This window comes from Photinus pyralis, unplaced genomic scaffold, assembly GCF_008802855.1.
Source record: "Photinus pyralis isolate 1611_PpyrPB1 unplaced genomic scaffold, Ppyr1.3 Ppyr1.4_LG4, whole genome shotgun sequence".
NCBI classification, from domain to species: Eukaryota; Metazoa; Arthropoda; class Insecta; order Coleoptera; family Lampyridae; genus Photinus; species Photinus pyralis.
The window spans coordinates 45,692,353-45,713,018 of record NW_022170511.1 but is presented as its reverse complement, the minus strand read 5'-3'; the positions used below and the strand labels follow the sequence as shown (position 1 = coordinate 45,713,018).

Here is a 20,666-nt window from a genome sequence, read left to right as displayed (position 1 = left end):
GAGACAGAAACCACACTTGGAATACAGATAATAGGAACGTCGAGAATTTCATTCATACTATGAACTTGTTTTTGTGACCATAATAAAATAATCATTTGTAACATCGTCATGCATTTTGTAGACGACCGTCTAGAGCAAAAGGTACATTAAAATAGTAACCTACATATAAAATTCTACGAAGATCACACAAAAAAGCCTACATAATGTAGAAAATACGGTCTCGTTTTTTTATAAATATACGGTTTTTAGAAGATGAGAGTAAAATCACGGCGACCCGTCAAATTTAGCTGTAACTTCAATGCAAAAATAATGACCAAAATTAGGGAGCCCAATACCGCAAAATTTGTGTTTTGAGGGATTATTATGGTCACGACAGACAATTATTTTTGACATTTTAAGAATATTCAGTGAGCACGAATTTTCTAAATTACATATTTTAAGAAATCTTTATACACTGATTAAGATACTGCCAGGAGGCGACACCCTGCAACTTTTTTTCTTGCGGATAAAGCTCTCCTAAGACCTTTAAACTTCATTGCAGTGACGCAAGTGGTGAGAGAACGAGAGAGGAAGATTATTAAAAAATCTACTGGTAAGTTATTAACAGCCCACAATCCCTTATGGCCTGTGGCCCATACAGTCTCCCGTCTTTTTAAAACACTAATTAATGCAAATTACAAGTGCAATTACTGAATGCCACAAACCGAAGTCTCTTACGTATTTGTAGCCAATTTTTTTGCCGACGACAATTTCTTGTTATACTTACGGGGAAAATGTGCTTCCGCTTGTTTAAAAATCAATTAAAATGTTTGGATAATTCCTTTTTAATTATTCAACTGTCCCTCATAATACAAATTTTAATTAAAATCTTCTGCCCCTACAGAGGAACTAACGTGTCTCGGGTAATTTATATTCCAAGTTTTAATTGGTTATACGAGGAATTTTTGGTGAGTTCGCAGGAACTATACAGTGTTTTGATTAATGAAAGCGAAAACAAAACTTAATTTATGCTACCTGAATATGAAATGTAGGTAAATACATACCGAATCTTCAGAATTTCAGTTACAACTTCCTTGCACGACTGTGATGTTGCCGAGTAATGAATTCTCGTACGGCGCATTTTATTCTGTTGTTCTTCGGTAATTTGCGACGTGACAAATTGTAGACAAGATGACATACAGTTAAGGGCGCCAACATTGCCAACAAAGAAGTGTTAAGAAACAGCTGCGCAGTTTTAATTCGCACGTAAATAAGGATTGTGTGTACCTACCGGAAACTTTGGCAACAGTTTGACAACAAACATTTATATTCTATAGAAAAATTAGGTCAAACTTAGTCATCCACAGTACAAGCTTAGTGTAAAGAATTAGAACTTACACTATGGTACAAGTTACGGCTAAACTCTAGAAGGTAAAAAAGAAACGTCCTCAAAAGCGTAACTTATACACATTTCTTTCGCCCAGGGAATAGTCGCTCTCGAATTACGGACTTTTAAATAAATTCACCCGTGGATTAGTCGCCCTAAGAAAAATTGCCTCTGCTCGAACACGCACTCAGAAATTTCTTTCGAACGATAATGCCACCTCGACCCGAAATTAATAAAAACAGTTCTCAATGAAATTTTAAATAATAGGAAAAAAGACAATCAGGGAAAACGTAGTGATTTAGAGTACAATAGGAGAAAACTAAATGATTTAGGAGAATTTGCGTTACAATTACATAATTTGCAATTAAGGTTTTACCAAGAACGTAAATCTTCAAAATTGAAATTGGACGACCATCAAAGTTAAAGATACGATAGGGTCTATTGAAGTTATTTTAGCAGAATGTCATAATTTAATAGAAAGTAGGATAAATTTAAGTAATACACTTTGTGTTAAAAACTGCTTCGAGTCTTTTACCGTTTATGAATGGGAAAAAGGCCACTACAAAGCAATTGGAAGATTCTAATAGATTATACGCAGATTTATTTAAAAAAAGAGGATCATGGAATTCTAATTAAGTACATTTTACAAACGAGACTCTCGGAAAATGCTAAGGTTAGATTAAATACGTCGTACGATACCGTATATTCTTTACTATAATTGATATTATAGTAACAATTTTATTACGAAAAAGTCGGCCACTGTTTTATCCCGTCAGCTACACTCTATGTTAAATCAAAGTATAAACGAATTTTCCGAATAGGTTGAGCAACTTCTAGGTGATCTAACTTTGGCACAGGCAGAAAACGGTAACGACTTGTTAAAATCTTTACGTCCGGTAAACGAAGAGATTGCGGTAAATGCAATTTGTAATGGTTTGAGAAATCACGAGGTAAGAGCAAAACAATTGTTAAACCTAGAAATTGCGAGAAGCTGAAAGATGTAATAACCGTTGCTAATGGACAGTTAAATAAACTCCCAATCGGCCGGTTGCAGGAAAGCGAATTATAATCAAAATGCTACATTATTTGCCAATTTTGACATTTGATTGGCTGCATTCTTTTTTTTTTTTAATATGTGTGTATACCAGATCAACAACTACAGCTGTTATACATGGCAGTGATAAACATGAACTTATCACACTTACAAAATATCGACTAGGTTCAATATCACCTCTAGAGTAAATAGGGATACAATTACAATACAATTGCAATAAAATCACTGTATTAATACATTATGTCAATCACTTTCACTTAATACTTAATAGGTCCTGCGGTAGCTTTCTTTTAAGTCTTTTGTGAATATTTTTCTTTCCGAGAGAGTAATAGGTGGCACCAGGACACAAAGTGAGGTTGCTATGAAACTTCTTGGTAACCTTTTTAATATATGAGTGAATTTCTGAGACATTTAAGTCCGAGTGAATATCGCGATTTCTCACAATCCATGGGGCGTTAGTGGCAATTCTTAATATCTTGTTTTGAAATCGTTGAATTTTATTTACATTACTAGTCCTCGCATTTCCCCAAACTTGACACGCATAAAGTATTTGTGGTCGAATTAGCGACGTATATAACAGCATCGCGCTCGCTATTTTAAGAGAGGATTTTCGATTTAGAAGCGAGTATAATTTCATGAGTCGAATATTGCTGTCAATTAATTTTTTATGTATGTGGAATTTCCACGTTAATTTTGTATCGAGGTGTACCTACTCCTAGGTATTTTACACATACGTCTTTGGGTGACCACGTTATTTCATTAGAGTTTATGATGATAGGGTGGTTCTCAAGAGGCATATTTCGTTTCAGCGTAAAAATTTTTGCTTCACATTTAGAATGGTTTATCGTGATATTCCATTTTTTGAACCACTTATCTATTGTATTTATAGCGGTTTGGAGTTTTTGGATAGAAGTGTGCACATCTGTGTGTTGTGCTAGTAACACTGTATCGTCTGCATACATGGCCAAGTCGGCAGTTGTGTTAGGTATATCATACGTATATATATTAAATAGCGTAGGACCCAAAATGCTGCCTTGTGGTACTCCTGCACTAACAATTTTGAGTGATGAAAGGGATTCATGTATTTTGACAGCGAATGTTCGATCGTCAAGGAATGATGAAATAACCGATGTAATGTAGATGAATTAATTTATATTTTAATCCATCAATTCAAACGCGATCAAATGCTTGAGCGATATCTATGAATAAAGCAGCAGTGAACTTTTTGTACTCAAAGCCTTCTTCAATTTTTTCCGAAATTCTTTGTAGTTGATGGCTGGTAGAATGGAATCTGCGAAACCCGGACTAGCAAGGAGGAATGGTGTTTTTTTCTCGAAGCTGATCCTCTAGTCGTGTTAGAAGAGCTTTTTCGAATAGTTTTGAAAGTGTAGACAATAAGCTTATTGGCCTATAACTTGTGACCAGCGATTTATCTTTTCCAGGTTTTGCGAACAGCTTTATTTGAGCATGTTTCCACGGTTTTGGAAAATACCCTAGAGTTAAGCACCTATTTAATATTGTTACCAAGTGACTAATGGCCTTTGTCGTTAACTGCTTAAGAAGAATGTTTGGAATTTTGTGTGCACCAGGAGCTTTATTGTTGTTCAATTCTTTGATCAAAGCTTTCATTTCCGTTGGACTAATAAACTTTATTTGGTTTTTGTTAATAATTGGCGCATGTGTTTCTATATATCTTTTAATTTGATTTGCCCACTGCTACGGGGGTTCCTTTTGGACTTGAAAATTACCATCGGTTCCGCCCGGCAAGGCAAACCGTCTTCTTCTCAGGCTGCTCAATCGATAAAAATAAATGCTCCGGCTAACTCAAATCGGTGGGCTTTTAACTCTTTTGAAACTGCGTAACAAACCTTAACCTGCCGCCTACCAGTCTCCTGCCTCAACTCCTACTCCTCTCTTTCCTTCCCCTCGTTCTTCGTTAAAGACATAGGCACATTGGAACCAAATAGATAATATCTTTAAATGATATTAGAGATACAAACACATTACAGGGATCTAGCAGTTCTTCTCTCCTCCTTGTAAAAATAATAACTTAACAATGACAACTAAACTAAATAAAAAATCCTACCAGGTGAGACTAATTTACTCAAGGGGTGACCATCCTCTACAGTTTGAAAATTGCAACAACAGGTAATCGTTTTTTACTCCAGCGTGGGCTGGGACTTATTTAAATAAACACAACAATTTATCCTACTCTTTGGTAATCGTTCATTGGACTTTAATAAACAATCAAATCAAAATTTTTTTTACTATAGCTTAATTACCAAAAAGTGGAATTTTACAGAACGTTACAAATTTAATTAGACTAACCTTTACAACATTTGTACAGCCGATCTTGTGAACTGCTCTTTCCTCTGGTACAGGGTGGATGTGATGAAACCTGACACTTAGGTCTCTGTGACTTCCTAGGGGGTGGCTTGAAATTAACACACGGAAACAAAATCCACGGTGCCTATCCTTCCTCGGAACGAAAGCAAAGTTTAGTGTTTGAACTGAAGCTTAGTCCAGGAAATCCTTCGCGTGGCGAGTGGGAGACGGCTACTTGCCAAAGTTTCTACACAGCAGGTGTATTTAATTTAAACAGTGACCCCTACTATTTCCTTCCACCGGCTCTTAGAGTTTATTAACTTTGATCGCCTGCGGGAGACAGATTTTTGAGTTAGCGGCACGGCAGAACACAAATTTTTATGATTACTATCCGACGGTAAACCGCGATTTGTTCTTGGGTGGTTCGACGTATTATTTCACCAGCTCTTCTTGGGGCAAATATCTCTCCAAAAACGCAGCGCTCCTTCGACCAATGACCGTACGGCACTAGTAGGAAATTCCACCTGGGGCGGACCCCGAATATCGGCGCCTTGAGGACTAGGGCAGCACTTTGAATTATATATCCTCGAGAAATCACAACGTATCCTAACGCGATTCACTGCATCCAAAGTAAACTGGGGTGAAGCTCAAGGGTTCGCCTAAATACCACCTGATCGGAACCTGGGTCTTCGTCGCCAAAAAATTCAACGCGAAAAGAAAATAACACTTCGAAACGGGTGCAAAAAGCACGCAACTGCGAGCAACCGAAATAAACCGGTGGCTCAAACCGCTAAGTGTACCAAAACGATCGCTCAAGGTACGTGTTGACCGCTTGACGTACTAACCGCGAGTCTTTCAAAGAAAACGATCACTCAAGGTACGTGTCGACCCCTCGACGTACTAACCGCGAATCTCTCCAAAACGATCCCCTTCTTCAGAATTGAAATGAGAAAGCCACACCCAAATTACCATAAAACAAAAATGGCTCCCGCTAGAAATTCTCCCATTGGTTTAGATAAAGAAGACTTAACCCACTCTAACTTCGTCGTCAACCTCCAGGAACTGCTGAATAAGCTTATCTCACGGTTTTCTGCTGACGAATTGAAGACCCCTTATCTCTTGATGGCTCGGTGCTATATCCGCTCCTATTCTCGGTCTAGACGGCGCCTTGGGTGATAAACGAACGACAAAAACTCGCATTACTCATGATGACGTCGATCAACTTTGCACTCTTCCCACGACGAAATTAAATCTGAGCGAAATTAAATCTATCGGACCATAGTCTTGAGCGAACCGAAATGCCCAAACACAAAATTTCTAACCGGAACAAATAATGAAATATACAGGGTGACCTGCACTATCATGACAAGAAATTTCGAAATTTTTAATGAAATTTGGCGCGAAATAAAACCACTCGTTACACCACACATAATCGTTTATGACAGGGACAAATGTGCGTTCTAAGTGATTGGCAAAAGCCTCGCATTTTTCTTCATTCTGCAGTATAAAGCCCATCAAATGTCTTAATACCGGATTAAATAATAATCCTGGATTTTTTTTGTGCAACTGGCCGTTATATATCAATTTAATAAATTTAGGGGAAATAATTCCAATACATTTCAAAAATATCAACCCCGAAAGCCGTATAATCAATCAATCAATCAAAACTTCAAAAAGTATACTCAACCGAATCATCAATACGTAGGGAAAAATTGCGCGCGTGGAAGTTTCTATAGAACTTACAAGACTTCCTATAACTGCTATGGTCGTCCTGTTTACGTCAAACCATACCGATTACCACATGCTCGAAATCAGAAGTGAATAATCAAGTAGAAGTGAACTGTTTGAAATTATGGATTCTACAGACCGCATTCTGTAAGAAAATTTTTTTCCGGGTCGATCTGAGACAATTTTTTTTTTCGGGGCTCAAAAAAAGGCAGTGTATAACCTTCCTTTTTTACCAAAAATCGACTACACCAAAATTTCTCGGGAAAACACTTTTCTTATTAATTTTGGTGCGTAGAATCCAAAACAATTCGTACTTTTTCGATTAGACTTCTCAATCAAAAGTTATAGACTAGAAACCAATTTCGAAAGAAAATTCAAAAGGCTGTAACTTTTGAACTAGTAGCCCAATCTTGGAACTGTTTGAAATTATCGATTCTACAGGCCACATTCTATAAGAAAATTTTTTTTCTGGGTCGATCTGAGACAATTTTTTTTCGAGACTAAAAAAAGGCAGTGTATAACCTTCCTTTTTTACCACAAATCAAGATACACACATTGGTTTCGAATATATAAAATTATATGTTCAAAAATCATATATATTTGCAACAATAAGGTATAATAATCAATATAATACAGTTTTCTTGTACTTATACTGCCATATTGTATTGGCCCAACGCCCCAACCCTCAAAATCTCTGGAACATCACATTATAAGTGGTATAGAATTATCTATAAACTTCACCAAAATTGCGAGCCACGTACACATACGCACTGAACTGACTGTCGACTGAACAAAAACCGCATACAATATACAATACAGAGCTTTTAATAATTTAATGCAACCTTTGCAACGGTTATTCTCAAAATAAGCTTATGCTTATCTTGCAGATTCATTACAATTACATCATATGTTAAAAATTGCTCTTGGATATATTTAAATATCTAAGGTCATATTTAATATAATATCATTATTATAGTGAGAATAATGTTGATTAGACATATTCATATTGTACAGCGTGTGTCAAAGTTTGTTTGATTTTATAATAGCTTCTCGTACTGATTACAATATAATTTTTACTATATGATTTTAACAATCCATTTTTCTCCGTTTTTCCATGACTTGGGAAAATACTTCTGAAACAAGCGCTGAATATTGAACTTAGCGATGCTAGGGTTTTTGGAATGACATGCAGGTAACTAATTTAAACAAATCTTAACATAATATAAAATAAATAGATAAATAAATATATCGGGAGCTACCATGCTCTGATTCATTTAAAGAAGCTGTGTTGCTGCATGAAAACCCGTTGGGCGTAATATTAACCGAAAACACTTATGCAAAACATGTGGTAAAAAAGATGGATCTAACCAATAAAGCTACCCGATTACCAGAAATTTTCTGACAAACATTTTCAAATTTAAACGTAACAAGTTTAATTTGTTGTATTACAAAGTTTCGGTAGCCTTGGCGTAGCGCGAGATGTAAACATGTACTAGAACTTGTTGTTATTGATACGGGTACATCGGTGAACCGTTGTGACATTCATAAATAAGATCCAGCACATATAACCATAAATTTTTAACGCATTATGTTAATTCAGAATCGAGTAATATAAAATTAAAGATAGATTGTGCGCCATCCGTTAGCTACTCAAGATAAGCTAAAAGCAAAATTGGATAGCCTGCAAGATTTAAAAATAATCAGTAAAATATAAAAGACGGAAGGATTAATTAGTTATTTGGCAATTACTTATAGAAGAAGTAACGGTGCTTTACGGTAATCATATGACGTGCAAACAAATTATGGGAACTAATTCCCCGTTTTCGCAGCTCGAACAAAAACATTACCAGTATGAATGACTTAGTGGAATTTTAATTCAGAAAGAGGATCGAAAATTTACAATTCATACCCAAGTTGCAAGTATAATCGCAGTGTATCTTTGGAACCAACGATGTGTTAAAGTAATGATCTTTCTAAACCGTGTCGTTTTTATTTTATTTGCAATTTCGATAACGATCTCCTGGGTCGTCGCTATAGATTACTAATTGGAGAGATTCGTCGTTAGAAATGCGGCAACATGCTATCGATGTTCCTCAGCATCAGTAATAGCATATTCCTCTCGCTAAGGATATAGCCTAAAAGTGTAATTTAGTGGCACTTTCCAACAAACCGGGCAATTATCGCAAGTGCAATGCTACACTCTACCCTATCATTAGCGCATTTAATAACACTATAAATTTTCACTAACAAGCTTCTAACACCTAAAATTAATAATAACAGTAATAGAGAAGGTAACTGTTAAATAAGTTATTTGCCGATAATGATAACGTTAGTACATTTTTTGGCATAAAAAAAGTGATGCAACAAACATGCGAAAGAGTAGATGAATTCTAAGAAAAGTTTTATTAATGAACAGATTTCATTATTGAACGGTAGACCTCACATGCAGTATATCATTACGAAGATAAGTAATTGCATCCTCCACTTTGGGATAATTGTCCTACCTACCAAACAAAATAATGCATGTTCAGAGCGTAAGTAAACTGAAATTTTCGTGATGGCTTAGGAAGTTTATCACAATTACATCCCCAATTCTAGACAGAGCAAAAATATAGGTAACGTTATAACGTCGGTACATCTAGTTTTTAAAGACAATTTGTGTGGTCTTAATGGTAGGATACGGTAAATTTTCACGATAGTTAATGTCTGGAATATACACAATAAGCGATCGTAAATATGCTTTATTCCGATCGTATGTAAAGAATATGCCGAAACAGCTAAGAAGTGCAATATAAATGAATCCGTTCGTGCTACTAATGCTCTTCTCTTGATATTTGACGTTTTTATTACCGATTGCGTTTTATATTCGTTGCTGGAGGATTTCTTAGCTCATTATTATTTGTGCCTTACTTGTGCACAGCTTGTAAATGCCGAAAGCTCACTGACTGTGAGAATATTATGGTGGTGCCTTCCTGGTCTTTTTAACATATTGATCAATTAAAAGAAGCGTTCGCATTCTCCTTCCAGATAAGTACGGAAATTGTACCCCTATTATAGGTACATAGGCACACGTAGTTTCTTATGTCGTATTTTACCGAATTGGTGAAATTCACTTGATCTTGATCGTAAGTTAAACACATAAGTGATAAATGGGGCCTTATAATAACGAAGCAGTCAAACTATGATGATATAATTAACGCTTATTTTATGTGAGCCTGTTCTGTGGACTACATAGAAGTGAAATCTCTTTAGAAAAGGAAAACATAGTTACGAATGTACATTTTTTTGTTCTGTTGTTTTAATACATGCCTACCACTCGTTGTATCGTTTTGTTAGCGTCATATCTACCTTTCAGGTAAATAAACTTTTAAAGCATGCGTTGAAGCAGAATAATTTTACCCTTACGTTAACGTTCTAGATATACATACCACCCCACAAGCGCGATCCATTGAAACAATTACACGGGGAAAAATGTATGCTAAAGGTAATTGAAAATATAATAATAGCTATCAAAAAATATAATACGTATAGGGATAGCTATGAAGAATTATAAAATTTATCATATACATATTGTTGCAAGTGTACTTATAGCTAATTTTATTTTACTATATATTATTTTAACTCATACAAAAAAACTGTATGTAACGGCAACCATCTCATATGCATGCTTTTGTAATACGGGAGTAGTTGAATTAACATCTCCGCTTTGTATTAATAAGTAACTTAGATTATTGCACAACCTGCCAAAAATCGACTGCACCAAAATTTCTCAGGAAAACACTTTTTCTTATTAATTTTGGTGCGTAGAATCCAAAACAATTCCTACTTTTTCGATCAGACTTCTCAATCAAAAGTTATAGACTAGAAACCAATCTCGAAAGAAAATTCAAAGGGCTGTAACTTTTGAAATAGTAGCCCAATCTTGGAACTGTTTGAAATTATGGATTCTACAGGCCACATTTTTTTCCGGGTCGATCTGAGACAATTTTTTTTCGAGGCTAAAAAAAAGGCAGTGTATAACCTTCCTTTTTTACCAAAAATCAGGATACACACATATTGGTTTGGAATATATAAAATTATAAGTTCAAAAATCATGATATATTTGCAACAATAACTAATAAGGTATAATATCATTATTATAGTGAGAATAATTTTGATTAGACATATTCATATTGTACAGCGTGTGTCAAGGTTTGTTTGATTTAATAATAGCTTCTCGTACTGATTACAATAGGTATAATTTTTACTACATGATTTTAACAATCCATTTTTCTCCGTGTAATTAACGAAATCTTAATTACCTTAAAGGGTTCTATAACTCATGCACAAACACAAACAAAAAATGCACTTTAGTTATTGCACTTAAATGTCAATTGCGATGACACTGGGTTCATTGTAATTACTGGTGTAAAGTTAGCTCTTGGATTGTAGAACAAACTGCCTTTAACAGATAAAAGCTTCACAAAACCGAAAAATGCTTGTACGACAACACTCCGAATAACATCTTTGTAAACTTCACTTCTATAATTTCTAACGAAGCACCCAGTTTCCGAAAGTTTTGGTGATCACTCTGTGTTTGAACGCCCGGTATAAAAAGGCGCCTCGTTACGAAAGTGTTGTGCCGAAAGTATTTCTGTTGGGCCTAGAGGAGTTGAAAATAGAAGTTAAAGGTGATGGAGGTGATGGAGGTAATTCCTAGAGTATTTCAGCCGCAGTCATTTTGAAGACTAGAGCAAATTAATATTTTTGAATTTCAGCCATGATAAGCGCCTATTAGCAAGTTTTGTTTCGTATGGTAAATTTAAAACGAACATTGGAACTGCAAGGTCATGCAGGTTTAGCTTATCAGCTTGTTAATTGATTACCGATTTTGGAATTTTTAATACGGCCAATTACGTGAGTGAAATTAACAGTAGTTAAATAAAGGTGTTGCAGTAAACGTCATTCGATTGGGGCGTCCTTAGTGTCAAATTAAGCGCGCACACTTAAGAAGAATTATGAGCCCCGTCTTCGGGCGTTGAAGTAAAGATTTTCGAGCTCTATCGCAAGGCAAGCCGTCAAACTGAGGAAAACCGTCGATCACGGCATGGCACAATCGATATATTTATATAAGGTAAACGTTTGATTTAGAAGACCTCTTTTACCTTTTGCATCCTCGCCAGTTGTCTTATATCCGTGCCATTCTGCAGCTCCGATCCGATTAAAAGGTAAGCGTGTACTTTTAAAATGTAGAGGGGGGATATTGTTCCGTGTCCCTGCACTTGCTTTTAATTATTTAAGTGACACGCTTCAGTATCTTAGAGGTACGTCGCTCAGAGTGGATAAATGGAAAGACAGAAAACCTAGAAATCGTTTAAAATATCAAGAACAATTTGATTTCCTTTATACCACCATAATGGCAATGAGTCCAATCCTCCCTAGTCGATCCTTGTCACGTTGAGTTCACTTTCATTAAGTTCAGAGGGTATGTAAATATTACCTACATCTGTAATTATAAGAAAGAAGCACAGTTAATGAAGATAAAAGTTACAAAAATCGAGTAAAATATTGTTTTCCTCTGTAGCACCCAAGCAATAGGTTCAGTTCTCCTACGCTGGTTCTTTTTTTTTAAATAATAATAATGAATTTATTGTCTAACGGCAAAACACGCCAATTCTAAGACAATTTAGAAAAATTACAATGAATGTACATAGGTACAATAATAAACGCTAAATGAGAAAAAAAAATAATAAAAAATAGTAATCGTTTTAGCGGACTACTGAAAGAGGAGGGACACCCTTGGTGGATCAAGAACTATACTTGGCTAATACAAAATGAAGTATAGTTTTCTGTTCTTCTAAGTTAAGTGATTTGGATTGACTGTTCCGGCCATGAAGAATGGCTAAATGAAAATAACGAAAAATATAATTAATAAAATCTGGCTCGATAGCATTTTTTTTTAATTTACGGAACGAAAATCAAACTGCGGCGGCACCCCAAGACTACCGTAGAAAAAATCGATTACCCGTTCTTCTTTTTTTTGTCGATTCAAGAATGAATTGCAATTTTGAAACAATATAATTAACGAAAAGGATTTTGGCGTGTAATAGCCAATTATAAACCGTTATCCGAAAATCGTGCCGTATTAAATTTCACCACCTTACCCTCGAAAATTTTATTTCGCACGAGATGCGCTATCTTGAATTATTATATAGGAAAGGCGCTAAAGTTATCCCTTAATTTTTTAATGGCCGTTTTGTGATCTCTGACGAAAATCGTGCAATCTAATGGTGTTAAATTGGTTTCGCTTTTTCAATATATTTTGTAAATGTTCCCATAAATATTATACCCCTTATTATGTGTTATTTATACCGAGTTTTTTGGTTTGGAGGCTCAAAGTGAATTTTGGGGTTAAGCCGGCTTAAAATTTGAAATAGATAACATCCGTTGCAAGTTGCGGCGCTACCTACTAATAGTATTAACTAAAAAGTTTTTTGTGTATTAAAATATGGTTGATCTAAAGCCTACTGTTAACACCTCCGGGGGTTTGATTTATGGATTTCGCTCTTATCCAACACGATCTAAATAGTAGTGGAACTCTTATTATGACTGGATCAGATATGAAAACACTTAAAATAAGATAGGTACGTTTATCGAAGGTATTAATAATTCTCCCACCCGATAATTTAAGGCTGCGAGCTTTTTCGTTACCGCAACATAAAATCGGAAGTTGCTGACAAACTACAAATACACTTAAGTCGATGCTTTTAAGATGTTCTCACAAAGCCCCAAAGTGTGTGTGTTTACTTTTTTTTAATTAAAAATATAGGGCACTTCAGGGACTTAAATGGCTTCCAAATATTTGTATAGGTTTGGGAGCAAACGAAATTAGATCGGCTCGTATTACAGACGTCGAACGGCTCGCATTCGGTTAATTGCAAAAATTAAGAAGACCGCTGCGTTGTGGGCGGAATTTAATTTCGGTCTTGACTCCTTACTGTTGTAAAACAAAACGAAGGAATCATAATTTACCTTAGGTTCGTCCGAATGATTATCGCACGTACGCCTTCAACGCTTCAAGCGCCGATGAACCCTTAAACAAACATCAACGTTGTTTCTTGTTATTTTAATATCTTATTTCGTATTGCCCTTGGTTAGTATTGTGCAAATACTATAGTGAATTATGTGCGTTATCCTCCGATCTCGTGGTTTTAAACGTTGATTTCAATATTATTTTCTGTAAGTGAATGTGAAAAATAAACAGAAGAGAGTACGATGATACATTGTTTAAGTTTAAAGATCGAAGCTTTATGAGATTTCAGTATTTCTTGCGTGAGACTCTGGGATTAACCAATTGAATAATTATACGTATACGCGCTTAAATTATTGTTATTATTAGTTTATTTCCTACTATATTTTATAATTTAAATGCAAGTAATGACGTGAATTGAAATGCAATTGCTTACAACAATTTATGGATCGTAATAATTTACGTTCAATCTTATTGAATGTACCGGGATACCTACCCTATATTATTTCTGTGATGATCGCAACATCTTCAAAGGTCATCGACAATAAATTGTTTATTTGAGATGTGCTTTATTTATGACATGCGCTACGTGAAAGTACCCAGATCGTTTACCATAGCTTAAAGCTCGATTGTGAAACACACATCGTTCCATAGTCTTTACGTTATGCGCTTAATTGTGGTATGTCGGCGTGATGAAAATACCTTTGTTTCCCCCTTTGGTCGTTTTGTGTGCCAATGTCTTATACATTACTTATTTTTGTGGAAATTCATCGATCACGTTTGAAAAAGTGCATAAAGCACCAACCGGAGCTTAAAATACAATGACAACTTTGAATAATGGCTTCCTAACAAAATATTTAGTACAGAATTTTATGACAAGTTTTTATATCGCCCGTTTGTGAATGGACCACCAATTAAGCCAATATGGAAATAGAATTGGAAGTCCACATAAATATAAGAGAACGTGAACTGAATTATAACAATACATCGAATTAAATCAATTATAAGTTAAATTTTTTGTGTTAAATGCAAAAAGAGGACGCCATTCAATAAATATAATTAATAGAACAATACAAATGGTCGCCTTTATCTGTAAGGGTTTAAATCACCATACACATCTTTAGATGTTTAATCTGATCCATTTTGATAACGTTGCTGTTCTATAATTAAAAGTTGAAATATTAAGTTCACTTTTCGTTGGGGTTTTTAATTACAGATCGACGATTGGAAATTAAATCTGCGTATTGATTTATGAAGTATGAGAACGATTTGTTGCTACTGTATTTGCATACGACTTCTCGCAAGGTTGAGGTTTAGTGACGGTATTAAACATCAATCGCAAGTAATCGGAAGATTTCAAGGATTTAAGTAAACACTCCTTATTACTTATGCAAAGTAGGGTGGAATTAAAAGCAAATTAGCATGTGGGCACCCGCATGGCTGCTAACGACCAACGCGATTAATTCGCAATTTGCAATAATTTTTTGCTATTGAAGTATAATTATTACATTACGGTTTGCAAAACCAGTAGTATTCTAATTAATAAATTCACACGTATCTTGAGCGTCTTGACCATATTGAAATATCGCTTTTCTATAGCACTGTTGTGTAAACTTTCCGAGATACAACACAATAGTTTTCAGGAAGCATCCTTACAAAGAAAACTGGGAAGGTGTAGGATGAGAAGTAATGTACAGAAACCCACAGTAGATGTCCATTTTATTTAGAAATCTCCTTATAGATACTTCCCAAAACGCTGGCGGGATAGTTTTGTTTTTTGGTTGTCATGGATATCGGAAACCAATAAATCGCGCAATTTTATTTATTTCAAACTGTCCTTACATTTTTCTCTGCAAAATGGTGATTACTGCGGTGTCTTGAGATAAACTAATACTCGCAAGAATTGTAATTATGCACATAACCTGAAAACTGGAGCTGGAAACTTGGCAGTAATTGGCTTGTTACACTCTCAATGACAGCACCAGCACCAGAAAATTTAATGAAATTTATTTCATGCATTTCATGTACTTGTCGAAAGAAATGCCGGCGCAGCATGTGGTTGCAGGACAAAATTTACTTAAAATAATTGGCATTGCAAGATTAAATTTAGAAAATGGTAGTTGACCGAGTACAATAATATAATAATAGGCTGGGAAAAAAACAACTGACCAAGAAAAAATCAGCCAACAAATTAGTATTAAATTTTATAGCAAAATTCGTTTTTTAGTCTGTATTGACATAAATGCATGTTATGATTATCGAGTAAATTAATATAATGTTGAATCACAGGCTTCACTGGGAAGGAGCATAACGTTAAGTAAGTATCACATTACAACGAAACAAAGTCGTGGCAAAATATTAGTATAAAGTACTTAATTCTCAATGCCAAGTGCAATATGTAACAATCAACGACCTAACGTACGTCACTCGCCCCCAGGTGAAGCACCCTGTAAATAAACAGTAACATATTCATGCAAAAGAAAGAAAATGTGCTACAAGAAATTCTATTATAAATTAACAATGTAGTGTCGATGTTTTCAAATACAGCACCATCCACGAATCGCTATAAATTATAATATTAATTACATTCTGCATACATCTCTAAGACAACATACTGTATCTAAATATAAATTAAAATACGTAAATCGGTCAGTAATTCATATTGCGGTTTGGCAGGTAAAACCAGCACCAGGAACAAAGGGATACTGTAAATTGGAAACCAACATATTTACATAGAAAATATAATGGAATCTTGCATTTAATTCAAAGTATGATCAGTATAATTATAAAAGGGCAATTTGTATTTAGAATGAGTTATAAATGACAATACCCATGCTGTACGGGAATGTCGTTAATTTGGCAAATAATCTAACACGATCACTAGAAGGACGCAATAGACGTAAAGATAAAAAGATACGTTACCATTGTAATTGTCGAAGCTGCATCATTATTCGAAACGTAAAAATTACTTCTGCCCTCAACAAAACCACAAATATCTCTGTCCAAATTTCCCCTTTAATCCTAGACGAAAATTGTTAATATTGACGCGCCCGGTCGTCGGTAGATATGGATCATTAACTTTCCTCGTCTAGCATTTTATTGTAAATTATGGCCCATTTGAATGTAGGGTAGAGAATAAAAAAACACGTGTTCCACGGAAACGAAACAAAGCGCAATCTTGAAATCTTTCGGCGCCAGGGGCAGCTTCGGGAATATTTAAATCAAATTTTAGCCGGCAAATTCGGTTTGCAATTCATTGCAATATGTACCTCAAGGGTGCTATGGAAATGAGTAAGTACACTTTCAATTAGAAAAATTGTTATAGCTATGTAATAAATAGGGAGAAATATTCGAAAAAATCGCAAACCTTGGGGAAAATGTTATTTCCGCCCTTGTGACCCGAAACATACTAGAACACAAAAATAGTTATTTACATAAAAGTTAGGAAAATGATACATTACTGGCCAGGAAATATTGAAGTGCGAACTACAAAAAATGTGAGGAATTTTGCTTTCTTTACATTTTATTTGAACCTTTTTTTCGCTGCAGAGCTAGTCGTGGGTAAAATTAATTGTAATAGTGCAATTTTTCACAGCGCCGTAGAGGATCTTCAACCCCTGTAATGTAACTATATACGCCATTACAACGAGGCATGGAATAAATGTAAAGAGGGTGTGATGAAATCTCGAAAGACGCAAATGAACGTAGAATTAGCTATTAAGCAGGCTAAAAACGCATTTGCCTTCTGTCTCAATCTGGCACACTGTTGAGAAAACGGTCCTAAGCTTCGCCACACATGGTAGTCTTATGCAGTATGGGACAAAACGGTCGTTCTACATTATGAAATTGCCTTATATTACGGGAATGCGCGAAAGAAGAAACCGGCAAGAACAAAAAGAAAGAGAGATACCTTTTTACCTTGCTATACAAGAAAAGACTCGAAATAATCTTTACAGAACAACAAAACTGTATAGCTCAGTGGTAGAGCGTTGGGCTACATAGAGGGGAGGTGGGGTTTCGAACCTGGGCTGAGATAAGAATTTTTCATATGTGGCAGAGATGGGAACTTCTCGAGCATTCTTCCGGCTACTCCGAATTAGGTTTTCCTGCAGTTTTCCTTATTCGTAAGGAGTAGTATAGAACAAGACTTCTGCAGGGGCACCTTTAAACAGCATTCTGCGGGTCACTGTAATTATTGGAGGAAAACCTGTTGAGGGCCCAGAACAAGAAAGGGACAATAAATAAATAAAAAACTTGTCTTTGTAAAATACCACTTACTATAAGAATTATTTCTGGATATTTGATCCAGATTCAGTTTAGGTATTAAAATTTTATTAAATAATTCCCTACCATTTTCTCAGCAATAGGAGGGTGAAACTTTAATGTATGTACCAGTTTGTCAATTAAATTTTTTCAAAAATGCTTTCGTATAGCAGAAAAAACGAACTTAAATGTTATTTATGTAACTTAAGCGCAGACTAACAGTCTGTTAACTAATTTCTTGACTACGCTTAATAGATGCGTTGAATATTTAATTTGAAATGTGAAAATAAGCCCACCAGTAAGGCGCTGTGCCCAAAGACGATCGGCATAGAAAAAAACGTGCCTAATCGATACATAAAAACACGTCCATATATAAATCAATCGTAGAAACCCCTAGGAAAGGGTTATTTAAAACAACCCCCGTCATTATACGAATCGCGGTATGTGATTTATGAGAACTCTGTGGTGTTATAATGAACTTTAATAATCCTTCTGAAGTATAACATCAAACCGACAAAAAGACATTAATTTCCTTTAGGCGAACCTAATATGGGTCACAGTTTATTGTATATTACAAGTAAACGAATGTTAACTACTTAATATTACTATTATGTAAAAGTCTTAATTTATCTTACGGAAAAAAATTCTCCGTTAGTACAAAACCTGTATCACCTCACCTGGACATTTCTTAAAACTTGGACAAAATTAGCGTCATAAATCAATTCCTAACTAGACAGGGGCGTCTACGAAACGAGCCGTCGAAACCTATAATTTTCGCTTCTGAATCGGTAGAAACACGTCGTTGCGGCGGCGGTGATGAATTGGGATTTGTAATTGTTGAAAGTGAGTGAACGAGATTTTATTTGCTCTCCATCATCGGTACACGCGTGCTTTTTTGATCGACTACCAGAATTCTTTATTTTGGCCTACTTTACGTATACCTTGGAGGTTCGAGCATCTGCCGGTAGTGTCGTTAATTACTCAAAGGTATTTAAACCTCCAATTTTTCTACAATCTCAATTTGGAGTTGGGTCCTCGCCGCGCCGGTTTTTGCCGACGACGAGTCATTATGGCTATTAGTAGGTTAGCGAAATGCAAAACTGACTTGCCCAAAATGGACAACTCTCTTACATAAATTTTCTTAATCCTTTTTAGCATCTCAGGCATTTTCATTTAAGTTAATAAACAGGTGTATCGACAGGTGAATTTCGTCGATGGCACGCGACGGACGTTGACTCAAAACAAGCGACTATAATTTCCTTATCAATTTCTAAATTAACTATTAAGGTATTTTTTTGCATTGGAAGCAACGGTAGTAATATGCAAAAATAAATTCCTGCGATGCTTTTTCGTTTTTTAATCCCGTACATATGATTTCCATGCAGCAGATACAATTTTATTTCATTTTTTTCTAATTCCAGTTTTTTATGCGATTCTTAACACTTCTATTTAGAATAATAAACTGCAGTAACGGATGTTTCTGGGTACCTAACGTTTTAATCGTAAGTATAGAGTGGATTTGTAAGTATGATAGGTAGTGGTCGATATGTAACGGTCCTGATAAGCAATCTGTTCTGGCCAAATTCAATTTTAAGTGCTCGCATGATATCAATTTCAGATCGCACCCCATTTATTCTGTACTCGTTTACTGTGCATCTGTCGCTTCTTTGCACATTACCGTTTGTTTGGATGGGTTGACGTGATGAATCTTTTGAAATAGATACGTGGGGTGCCATCTAGTAATACTCTTCTGCAGCCGCTGTCTATGGTGATTTGTGATGATACCATCAGTATTTATACATTGCTCAAATGCTCACCTCCATTTAACCTTTGAATTATTCAAAGTATATTCAAAGATTTAACTGATTAATTCGTCCTCACACCTCACACTGCATTTTTCCATTCCTCCTAATGAATCTGTACTTCTAAATAGGTATAATATTTGATTTCTCTGAAGTATAGATGTGTCCTTTATTTTATCTAAATTTAATGGGGGATTTTATGGTGAAAGTGCCAGTAAGCTTACTCTTATTTTTCACAAGCCACGCAATTTCTCATTTTTAGAGCTGAAATGCTAGAAATGTGCAGTTTAGACTATAAAATTATATTACTCATACTCGTACTAATTTACAGGTATAAATTAATCCATTTTAAGACTGTTATAAATTTATTTTTAATTAATTGTAAATAAGAAAGCTACACAATTAGCTTTACGCTAGAGTATCTTAATATGCCAATAAAAGCGCTACAGCATTAAATCTGGAGTTGCTGGTGATGAAAATATGTATCTTTAGTTGTACCTGCTTACAGGAGGATGAATCTGAATATTAGTTGTCTTATTCAAACGAATTAATTAAAAGAAAAAATCAGATATATAAAACTGAATACCGAATGATCTTCTAGATCTTCAACGTATCTATAATGTTTTACAACTACGTAGCAGTTGTCTCTACAAAAAACCTAAATAAACTCTAAAATAATTAGAGAAGCCAATAATCAGAAAAGAATACTATTGAAATTCCTATGATGTCTTGTTCACCACCCGGTATACTGAAGATCTGTGTACCCATTTTTAAAGCGATCGGAATTATCGGGCACACGGACAGACAGACAGCAATACAAAATTATAGAGGATCTCGAGGATCGTTAATAAAAGCAGACATTTTTCAAATTCAGTCAATGCGTAAGTGGTCAGAGGATAACAGCAAACAAAACTACTTTTATATCATATGTTAATTTGACATTTTAATAGCTTTGAATGAGTAGGCTAAGTGCCTTTTTCAACGTAAGGGTAAATAAAGTGAAAAAGATGATTGTGCATTCTAATGACATCTGTAATTCTTATTTCAAATGGGACACGGTGCACCCAATAAAGTTCAGGACATAATTCAATGCTGTTTCTATACGACCGCGTCGACACA

The 20,666-nt window shown here is 35.2% G+C and overlaps 1 protein-coding gene across 11 annotated transcripts in view; it reads left to right on the top strand.

Annotated features, from left to right (window-relative positions):
* The first annotated feature begins 10,827 nt into the window (after positions 1-10,827).
* Positions 10,828-20,666, top strand: part of LOC116167706 (mucin-5AC-like) — a 28,063-nt gene continuing 18,224 nt past the window's right edge. For 2 of the 11 annotated variants that reach the window (XM_031483189.1, XM_031483186.1), the window contains exons 1-2: positions 10,828-11,161; positions 11,231-11,586. The gene's annotated coding sequence lies outside the window, so the exon portion shown is untranslated. Of the gene's footprint in view, positions 11,162-11,230; positions 11,681-11,753; positions 12,009-12,212; positions 13,810-17,077; positions 17,516-20,666 lie in introns of those variants that run through there. The other 9 variants (XR_004144612.1, XR_004144609.1, XR_004144614.1 and 6 more) reach the window with 9 other exon arrangements.